General features: G+C 34.0%; 1 protein-coding gene across 10 annotated transcripts in view; it reads left to right on the forward strand.

Moving 5' to 3' along the window:
* Positions 1 to 11,408, forward strand: part of Alms1 (ALMS1 centrosome and basal body associated protein) — a 229,662-nt gene that overhangs the window by 52,074 nt on the left and 166,180 nt on the right. The window lies entirely within an intron of this gene.

Genomic DNA, 11,408 nt, shown 5'->3' on the forward strand with positions numbered 1-11,408 from the left:
TTTCTCCACCCTCAGCTTTCTTCTCAGAATTACCTATCAATTCATTTACGTAACACTTTAGAATGAATTCTGAATATTCACCGAGCCACTCCTTAAATCCCACTAAGGTACCACTTGCCACCTATCTCAGCAGATAATTTTGCTTTCTACCTCAAAAGGCATCTTTTGTGTTTGTTTTATTTTTACTTTAGCATTTTTGAGGTGGAGTTTTACTATGTGTTTCAGGCTTGCTTTCCACTCCCTATGTAATCCAGGTTATCATAATATGGAAACACTCTGGAAACAAGGGGAGGGGGCCCTTACAGAGTGAGCCTAGTTAAAGGTATTACCATGGTATAGGAACATTCTGGGAGGGATCCTTGAATTAGCCTTGGGTGCCTTAAGGTATAGACAATTAGTTTGACTCAGTGTTCCTCAGAGATATGCAGCTGGGCTTGACACTATCCGGGTCAATTGTTTTGTTTTTTTGATACCTGGGAATTGAACTCAGCATCTTGTGCTAGCCAGGCAGGCGCTTGGATGCTTGTGCCACTGAGATATATCCCCTGCCCATGTTAAGGTAATTGAATTCAGCAGAAACAGTAGAACAGAAACTTGTTCAGAGACTTCTAATTGATCATGAAATATCTGTAAGTTTGCTATTTTATAAATGTATCCTTACATTATAATTGTGCCCCAACGTTCCCCCATTTCTATTATAGAGGAGAATCTTTTTCCCTCAGTTTCCCCAGGTTTTTCAGTAGTGAGGTGCTGGTAAGAGGGAGTAGCTTGTAAAAGAAGTTGGTTAACAACTGGGAAGTCTATACCTTGAACTTCAATTTGAAATTCCTAATGTCCTGAAGTTATATATATTCTTAGAACGCTAATATATATTATTCATAAGGGAAACATTTTTACAACCCAAGATTAGTATTTATTAAATAAAAAACAAAGGACAACCTTTTTAGTAATTTCTCAGTGTCCTGGAGTTGCAGCCCAAAGAATGATAGTTAATCATAAAATTAACAGAAGATATGGAACTAGGGAATAAGCAGGATAACAATATATCGAATCTATAACTAAACCAAAGAAAGCAAGGTGCCCAGAAAAATAGTTACGTCAATAAAGAAGGAGAAAGAAGACAGCTTTCTGGGGAATCTTCTAGTCCTCTGGGGACATAATCCAGAGTTCTATATCAGGCACTAAAATAAACAAGGAAAAGGAGTCAAAACCCAACCAGGGCAGCAGAACATACAGGCAATCAGGACAGGTACTCCTGTGTATGTTGTCCAGTCAGTCTTCAGTTGTGCATTGATTTGCCAGCTTCTGCAGTGGCAGAAACAAAGCACCTTCATCTTATATCAGTACTTGTTTTGATTGTCAAATAATAGTTGTGTATATATCACATTTGTCTCTTCAACAGTTAGTGGTCATAACCACTTGGCATTTATGTGTATTATTGGACATGAACAGTCAGTTATGTATGAGCTTTCGTTATGTGTGTTTTCCTTTCTTTTTCATACATATCTAGGAGTAGAATTACTGGCTCTCTTTATTGACTGACTTGAGGAACTAGTAAATTGTTTTCAAAGTATGTGTAGCATATTGCATTCCAGCAGTATGAGTATTCCAGTTTCTCCGTGTCCTTTGTAGCACTTATTTCCTATCTTTGTGATTATAGATATATTTTTAGCTAAATGTATTTTCTTGTGGTTTTGGTTTACATTTTCCTACTGGCCAGTGATGTTGAGTATCTTTTCTTGTGTTTATTGGCTATTCGTTTTTTTAGAGAAATGTTAGTTGAACTCCTTTGCCCACTTTTTTTTGGTCAGAATTGAACTCAGGACCTTGTACTTGCCAGTTAGGTGCTTATGCCAACTGAACTATAATCCCCAGCTCTTTTGCTCACGTTTAAATTGGGTTATTTATCTTTTTATTATGGCATAAGTGTGCTTTGCAGATTCTGAATACAAGTCTCTTATTTGGTACGTTACTTCAAAAACTTTCTTGATCTGTGGGGTTTTTAAAAAATAATTAGTTGGTATTGATTGCACCACAATATTTTTAGTTTTGATGAAGTCCATTTCTCTTTTTTTTAATTAGAAAAAATTTAGATTATTGTGGTAAAATACTTGCAACAAACTTCACCATTTTAACCATTTTTAAATTCAGTAGTATTAAGTACTGTGTAACTGTCACTGAATGTAATTTCTTTGTTTTCTTAGTTTTGTAACCATTATTCTTTCCATCTCTGAATTTGACTACTCTGGTTACCACATGTAAGTGGAATCTTAAGTATTTGTCTTTTTGTGACCCGACACTTAGTATAATGTCTTGGAGTTTATCCATATTGTAGCATGTTTATCATATTATGTTGACTCAGTTTGAGAATATTACCATCTTAATATGAAATAATCCTGTTTTATAAACATAATATTTCTTTTGTATATTTGGGTCTTCTTTGTTCCTTTCAATAATATATTGTTATCAGTGTATAAATCTTGTACTTATTTGTTAAAATTCTCTGTTTAATCTTATTGATGATATAAATTGGATTGTTTTCCTAATTTCATTTTCAGATATTCATTGCTGGTATATAGAAGTAGATGTAATTTTTTTACATTAATTTTGTACACTGCAATTTTGCTGAACTAGTTAGTTTTAATTATTCTTGCCTTTATTCATTTGTTTGTTTATTTATTCAGTGTTTTTGAGGCAGGGTCACACTATATAGTTCAAGTTGGCCTTGAACTCAGTATGTAGCCCTGGTAGGCCTCAAAATTGTGGCAATCCTCCTGCGTTAGCCTCAGAAGTGCTGGGATTATTGGGTGCTTCATGGCTATGGATTTCTACTAATTTTTATGTATAAGACCATGGAAGTTTTGAATAGCGATCGTTTTAGGTCTCTCTTTCTAGTCAGGATACTGTCAGTATATTTTGTTTCTTCAATTGCCATGACTAGAACTTCCAATACGATGATGAATAAAAGTGGCAAGAATAAACATCCTTTATCTGAGAAGATCCAGTTGTTTACCATCACGTATAGTACTAACAAGATATTTTTGTAGATACCCTTTTATTAGGTTGAGGAATATTCTTTGTAGTTCTTGTTTTTGGGAAATTTAAATCTGTTAAGTTTGCTATATTTTGTCAAATGATTTTCATATGTATTTTATGGTATGGTTATTAATACATATGGTATATTAATTGATTTTCATATATGGATGCATTGTTGATTACACAGTATATCTCTTTAGTTGTAGCATATGATCCTTTTTGTGTGTTGCTGGATTTTGTTTGCCAGTAATTTTTGTTCATTTGCTTGTTCTTTTGGTGCTGAGCATTAAACTGAGGGTTTAACACAGGATATATAAACACTACTAGTGAGTACATAGCCTTTTTTTACTTTATTTTCAGGTAGCATCTTGCGAAATGGCATAGGGTGGAATCTAATGTGCTTCAGATTCCCAAGTAGCTGGGAATCGGGTGTATGCCATTATGCACAGCTTGCCAATTTTGTTTATGTGTTTGTTTTTGATAGACTTTGTCTATGTTAATAGTAGATCTTGGTCTGTAGATTTCTTCTCATGTAATGTTTTTGTCATATAGGGAATACTGGTGTAATATATTCAGTTAGGAAGTATTCCTTCTAATTTTTAAAATAGTTTGTGAAGACTGGGTATTTATTGTTTTTTACAAAGAATTTGCTGTTTGTATCTACCTTGAGCTGTAGCTAGTTGTGGTGGTGCATACCTGTATCTCAGCACATTGGAGACTGAGGCAGGATGATTGTTTTGAGTTTGAGGCCAGGCTGAGATACATCAGATTTTGTCTCAAAATAAACAATCAAACTAAAGTAATTTTAAGAAAGAAAGAAGCAGACTGAGGCAGGATATTGTTTTGAGTTTGAGGCCAGGCTGAGATACATAAGATTTTGTCTCAAAATAAACAAAAATCAAACTAAAGTAATTTTAAGAAAGAAAGAAGCAAACTACTTTAAAATTATTTTCCTTGCTAGTAAGTCTAAATTTTCTGTTTTCTCATGAATCATTTTATTTTTACCTTTTTAACAGAAGTGGTGATAGTATATACATACTTGTCCTTGCTTCTAATTTTAAAGGAATAACTCTCAGCTTTTTCCCAAATAATGTGGTGGTGGTAGGTTGTCTTAAGTGGCTTTTATCAGATTGAGATAAGGTCCTTCTACACCTGTTTTCTTCAGTTTTTTTTTTTTTTAAATCATGAATGGATGCTGCTTGTGTCTTTCAATAGGATCATGTGGTTTTTTTTTTTAAAATTAAGTTTATTGATACAATTTAGATGTACCTAATGATCATATTTACCATGAGGAATTTGTACCTGGGTACCTCAATTCTTCTTTCCCCCCCAGTATTCTCCCCTCCCTTCTGTCCCTTTTCCCCTCCTTAGTTACAAAGCCTTGTTTCCATTTTATCCTTCTTTTATCATTTTCTTTTCTTTTTGCTTCCTTCCTTTCCCTCTCCCCCCTCCTTAGTTCCTATTTCTTTTGAAAATTTTTTTCCTAATTCGTTGTACCTATTATGCACTTTGTTCCTTATTTACACTGTCAGTTTTTCACACCAGAGAAACCATGTGCTATTTACACGTGTCTGATTTATTTCATTTCAGAGTATGGTTTCCAGGTGCATCCATTTAGCTAGAAATGTCTCAAGTTTACCCTTCTTTATGTACTGCATTGAGAAAAAAAACACGCACCTTTTTCATCCATCCTTTTGTTGATTAGCATTTGGACTGTTTCCAAGGTTTAGCTATCAAACTATAGTGCTGTAGATGTGGGTGTGCATATATCACTGTGCTATGATGTTTTTGATTCTTTCAAGAAAGATTCCTAGAAGGGGAATAGTTGGGTCAAATGGGACCTCTAATCCTAGTTTTCAGAGAAATCTCTACACTGATTTCTGCAGTGGTTGCATGAATCTACAGTCCCACTACAGAGGAGATGGTTCCTTTTTCACTATAGCCTCACTAGCATTTGGTTGATTTCTTGATGATAGCTGTTCTTTTTGGAGTGAGATGGAATCTCAGTGTTGTTTTAATTTGCATCTCTTGAATGATCTGTGATGTTGAACATTTCTTCATACATGTATTTGCCATTCATACTTACTCATCTGAGGAGTGTTTATTCATCCAGATGCCCATTGCTCGATTGGATGTTCACATTTGGAGGGGAAGGGGTTCTGATTTTTTCCATTCTTTGTTTGTTTTAGGGTGTTAGTCCTTTTTCTGAGGGACAACTGGCTAAAATTTTTTCCCATTCTATTGGTTGTCTTTTCTCTCTGTTGGCAAATTTCTTTTGCTTGCAAAAGCTTTTAAACAGGACGAAATCCCAGTTGTTGTTTCTTTGTAGTATTTTCCAAGCTGTTGGGATTTTGTTCAAAAAATCTTTGCCTAAACCATGTCTGTAAGAGTTCAACCTATGCTTTCTTCCAGCAGATTTAGTGTTTCTTTGATCCATTTACTGTTTGATTTTTTGATCCATTTAGTGTTTCTTTGATCCATTTTGGTTTTAGTTTAGTGCATGATGATATACATGGGTCTAGTTTTAGTCTTTCACATGTGGAAAGCCAGTTTTTCTTGCATCATTTATTAAAGAGGCTTTTTCCAGTGTGTATGTTTGGCTTTTTTGTTAAAGATAAGGAGGCTGAATATATTTGAAGTTATTTTTAGATCTTCTATAATCTGTTCCATTGATCCTCTGGTCGTTTTGTTTTTTTTTTTTTTTTTTTTTTTTTTTAGCCAGTATCAGGTTTTTATCACAGTAGCTTTATAATGTAATTTTAAGTTGGGGATTGTGATGCTATCTTGCCTTTGTTGCTTAGAATTGCCTTTGCTATTCTAGGTCTCTTGTGGCTACAAATGAATTTTAGAAATATTTTCTCTAGTTCTGTGAGATATGCTAATGGTATTTTGATTGGGATTATATTAAATCTGTATGTTAGTTTTCAGGATATGGCCATTTTCACTATGTTGTTTCTCTTACCCAAGAACAAGAGATATCTTTCCATTTTCTGGTATACTCTTCTATCTCCTTTTTCAGAGTACTATAATTTTCAATGTATAGATCTTTTACTTCCTTTGTTAGTCTGGTTTCTAAATATTTCATTTTTGGGAAGTTATTGTAAAGGGTGTGGTTTCCTTATTTCTCTACATGAATGACATTGACTTTTGAGTGTTGACTTTGTAACCAGCTATATTACTGAATTTGCTTATTAAATCTGGTAGTCTTTTGGTGAAGTTTTTGGGTTCTTCTAAGTAGAATATCATGTCATCTGCAAATAATAATAATTTAACTTCTTCTTTTCCTGTCTTTATTCCTTTTATTTCTTTCTCTTGTCTAATTGCTCCAGCTAAAGTTTTTATCGTGAATGAGTATTGGACTTTGTCAAATGCTTTTTCTATATCTATTGAGATTATCATGTGTTTTTTGTGTTTGGCTCTATTGATAAGATGTATTACATTTATTGATTTGTGTATGTTAAGCTATCCTTGGACTTCCAGGATGAATCTTCCTTGGTCCTGGTGAATAATCTTCTTGATGATTTGCTGCATTCTGTTTGCCAGTATCTTATTGGGGACTTTTGTATTTATGTTCATTAGACAGAATGACGTGTGGTTATCTTTTTTTTGGATTCTTCTCTGGGTTTGGAACCATGAAAACTCATTTTGCTTCTCATGAACCTCAAGCAAGGAATGATGAAAAGAGACAAGGCCACTACATACTTTCTAAGGGAAAACTCTAAGAAGAAGAGATAAGAGTCATAAATATATATGCACCAAATACGGTTGTACTCAACTACATAAAACAAAATGAAGCGATATGAAAAATCAAATAAACAGCAACACAGTTATAATCTTGGAATTTAATACCCCACTGTCACATATAGATCAACTAACCAAAAAAATCAACAAAGAAATATCAGAACTGAACCAAACCTGTGACCAAATGGAGTTAGAAGATGTCTACAGAGTGTTGCACCCACAACATCAGAATACACATTCTTCTCAGCTGCTTGTGGGATGTTCTCCAAAATAGACCATATAGTAGCCCATAAAATACATACACATAAATCCAAAGGAACTGAAATTATCCCATGCATATTATTATCCCATGCAGCATTACCGTCATTACCATAATGCAATGAAAATGGAAACAATAGGTAAAGAAACCACAGAAACTCCATAAACATATCTAAATTAAATAATGATCTTCTGAACCACCAATGGATACAGATGAAATTAAAGAAGAAATTAAACAATACCAACAATTAAATGAAGATGCTGATATAACATACTGGAACTTACAGCACACAGCAAAAGAAAGAACTTTATTGCGGTATATTCCTCACATCAGGAAAACAGAATGAGCTCATATAAACAACCAATATTGAACCTCAAACTTCTAGAAAAGGACAAATCAAACCCGAAGCTTGTGCATGGGAGGAAATTACAAAGACAAGAGCAGAAATTAATGCAATAGAGCCCTACTTTAGCTGCATTTCTAAGTCTTTGTTGTGTTTTTTTTGTTGTTGGTACCGGGGATCAAACTCACAACCACATGCTTGCGAGGCAGGTGCTTATGCCGCTGAGCTAAATCCCCAGCCCCCTTTGTTGTGTTTTTGTTTTCATTAGTGTAAAAGTATATTCTGCTTTCTATTATAATTTTTTTCCATAGACCCTTTATTTATTTATTTATTTTTTGTCTTTTTCGTTTTTATTGGTACCAGGATCGAACTCACGACTGCCTGCTTGCAAGGCAGGCGCTTATGCCACTGAGCTAAATTCCCAGCCCTGACCCTTTATTTAAGAATATGTTGTTTAATTTTCATATGTTCGTGAATTTCCTTTTTACTGATATTTTACTCTAATTTTTGTGAAAAATACACTTAGTGTTGTTTCAGTACTTTATGTTTCTTGAAGCTTTTATGTCTAAGCATATAGTTTATCCTATAGAATATACAATTTATGCATGAGAAGAATGTGTATTCTGCTGTTGTTAAGTGGTGTGTTCTATAGAAGCCTTATAGTTCTGTTGGCTTAACTTACGGATTCAAATCTTCTGTATCCTTGTTGATATTCTGCCTAATTGTTTTCTCCATTTTTGAAAGTAGGGTATTAACGTTTTCAACTATAGTTGTTTCTTTCTCCCTTCTCTGATATGAGTGTTTAACGCATTTTGAGACTATGGTGTTAATATACGTTTATATGTTTCTGATGAGTTGACATTTTTGTTGTTATACATTATCCCTCTTTATTTCTAGTAAAATTTTGGTTTTAATGTCAGTTTTGCCTTATGTTAGGACATTCCATTCTTAACAGTTACTGCCTGATGGTTGATCATTTCTCATCCCTTTACTTTCAATCAATTTGTATTTATTGATCCAAAATACATCTGTATTAAGGGCATAGTTACATCTCAAGATATTTTTTTTTGTTTGAAATCCAGTTTGGCAATTTGTTTTTTGATGTGATTAATCATTTAATTCTGCTATTGAGTTAAACTTTCTGTTTACCTTTTCTCTTTGTCTCATTTCTTTTTGTCATTTTTCTTCTTTATTGCTTTTTATTGAACTAAGTGAATATTTTCTCAAATGACAGTTTCTTTAATGACTTTATAGCTTGTTTTTTAAGCTATATTCTTTAGTAATGCTTCTTGGATTCTTAATATTTATTTTAACTTGTCAGAATATACTTTTGATTTATACTAAATTTATTCTAATATGATACCTAAAGTTTACTGTTACAGTTCTCTTATTTCTTTTCCCTCTTTCTCTTTTTCTTCTGTCTTTCTTTATCCTTCCAGTGCTAGCTGAGGTGGATGGAGCAAGCTTGCTTCCTTGTTTCTATCAGAATGGAAGTAGGGAGTGAAACTGCCTACTAAGTCTCTGGTGGATTGCCTATTTTTTTCCCCCCATTAGCCACAGACAGCAGGCTTTTCTTTAACTCGTTCTCTCTGTCCTATTCTATCCCTGGCACTGTCTCTGTCCCTGTCCCTGTCCCTATTCCTGTTCTTGGTGTTAGCCACAGGTTTCAGGCCTCTCCAGGGTCCAGTTTGAAAGATATAAGAATTGAAAAGAAAGCCAGAAAACTCATTGCCATGTTATCTCTCCCTTCCTGAGGTCCTTAACCAGGCAGCCATCTATTTTCCACCTTTTAGAATCTTTATGCTTCCAAGGAGGTAGAATAAAAGGTGTTTGTGTTCTTTAATCTTGGTGTGGAGGATAAATGGGTTTTTGCATATTGGAAAACCAAACTTTAAGTGATATACTTAGCTTTTGGTAGAAATTATTAGATGAGAGTGTGTGGGTGTGAAAAGAGAGGTAAAGATCTTTCTCTAACTAGACTCAGGGATCTCGGACTATAGAATGTACATCATTGCATGTATACTATATTTGGAAGACAGGGGCATCAATGCCAGGAAACTCTCCTAAAATACGTTCCCCCATTGTACTCTAATAATAATAGCTAGCATTTATTTATTACTTGCTTTCTTTGCTAAACCTTTTACTTACTAAAATGTTTATATAGTACATAGTTATACTGTTATCGTTTCCTATCCATATTCGACTCAGGATGATGGCTATGAATATTATTCTATTTGATATTTAAACATGATGGATATTGGAGAAGTTAAATGACTTGCATAAGGCTCATGCATGATAAAATGTTGGCCTTCTTAAGCCCAAACAGTCTTTTTTTCATAGCTGTATTCTTACCTGACTTCTGTTATATTTTAGGTGACTGATTTGTGGGAACTTGTTTCTGGGCTTTTATCTTCCTTAGAACTAATTGATGTTAATCTCTTCCTTTCTTCTTTGATTTCCAAGACCTTTCATTTATCCAAGTTTAATTTCCTTCCATGTACATTTCGATTATACCAGGTAAGCTATTTTGTTTTTGCTTGCATTTACTTCTGTACCTGTGGAGTCACATTCCTTTCTTCCTGTGATATTTTAATTTTACTTGCACTTTTCTCTTTTTGTGGAATGCTATTTCCTTTCTTCTCAGTATTTCCATATTCTATTTAAGGTCTACTTTAAGACCACTCTCTTTAGAAGGGTTTCATTCCATCTTATTTTCTCTCTTCTTTTAAATTTTGAATTGTCTTGTAACTTTTTGTAAACCAACACACCACTACTTTATCAGAATTCTTCCTCAGGTGCTACATTTTGTTTTTATTTTATCCTCAGTCCAAACTGGCATATAGGAAAGTCTTTGAAAAGCCCTGATGATTATTTCCTGACTCTACTGGGTGTCATTCAATGGTACAGTATTGCCTGCCCTTAACTTCGTTATAGAAGCTGATAGAAACATGTTAGAAAATAATTCTTTGAGCAGGAAAGAATCTTAACTTCTGAGATAGTACCTATACCCAAGGCTTGAATTGCTTTCTATGGCTAGTGACTTCCGTAATTTTGATCTTATCTAGATGTGTTTTACACTCCAGATTTTTATACCTAAATATTTATGGAACATCTTTATTTGGATATTCCTTAGGTATTTAATTTCAGAAATTAAAAACGTGAATGAATTGTTATCTCTTTAAACTATTCTTCTTTCTATATTTCCTTTCGTTGTGTGATGGTCTCACCAGCCAAGCCAGAAATGTGTATTTTTTCATTCTTATCCCTAATTACTCAGTCCTGTAGATTATGATTTTTAAATTCTTTCTCTCTCTCCTTTTTTTTTTTTTTTTTTGGTACCAGTGATCAAACTCACAACCTTGTGCTTGCCAGGGCAGGCACTTATACCGCTAAGTTAAGTCCCTGGCCCTGTAAATTCTCATATTTTTAAAAATTATTGTATTAGTAATAGAAAACTTATTTTTTGGGGGGGGGGAGCTCCTACCCATCCTCTAATGGAAACAAGGATATCCTTTTTAAAATTTTTTTTAACAAAGCAGATTAGATAGTGTCACTTCTAGTTTGAAAGTCTTGCTTAACCTCAGGATAAATTCCAAACTCAGAAGTCCCAGAAGGCCCCTACTCACACCTTTAGTCTTATACTTATTCTGGGTTCTGAAATCATATTGAACTGTCATTATACTAGATCCTTTTTGTTCCTTTGACCTTGAAAATGCCATTTTCTCTGCTTGGAGCACTTTCTTTCTCCATCTTTATGTCCTGTCCTTGTCCAACTCCAGTTTTATGTTTTCATTTAGTTAATGTCCTTTAGGAAATCTTTTCTTGTTTGCATCACTCACTTTGACTCCTTGCGGTTTAGGTTTTCTTTATCAGTGTTCCCATTAATTTTGCAAACAGTCCCTCTAATCACTGTACTCAACAGAGATAATAATAGTTTCTGGTTTTTATTTTTATTTTTTTTCTATTTTTTAAATCGGTACCGAGGATCGAACTCACCACCACACACTCGCAAGGCAGATGCTTATGCCG

Source organism: Cavia porcellus, unplaced genomic scaffold, assembly GCF_034190915.1.
Source record: "Cavia porcellus strain 051 isolate PalLab524CR breed Dunkin Hartley unplaced genomic scaffold, mCavPor4.1 scaffold_18, whole genome shotgun sequence".
In the NCBI taxonomy this organism is placed as follows: domain Eukaryota; kingdom Metazoa; phylum Chordata; class Mammalia; order Rodentia; family Caviidae; genus Cavia; species Cavia porcellus.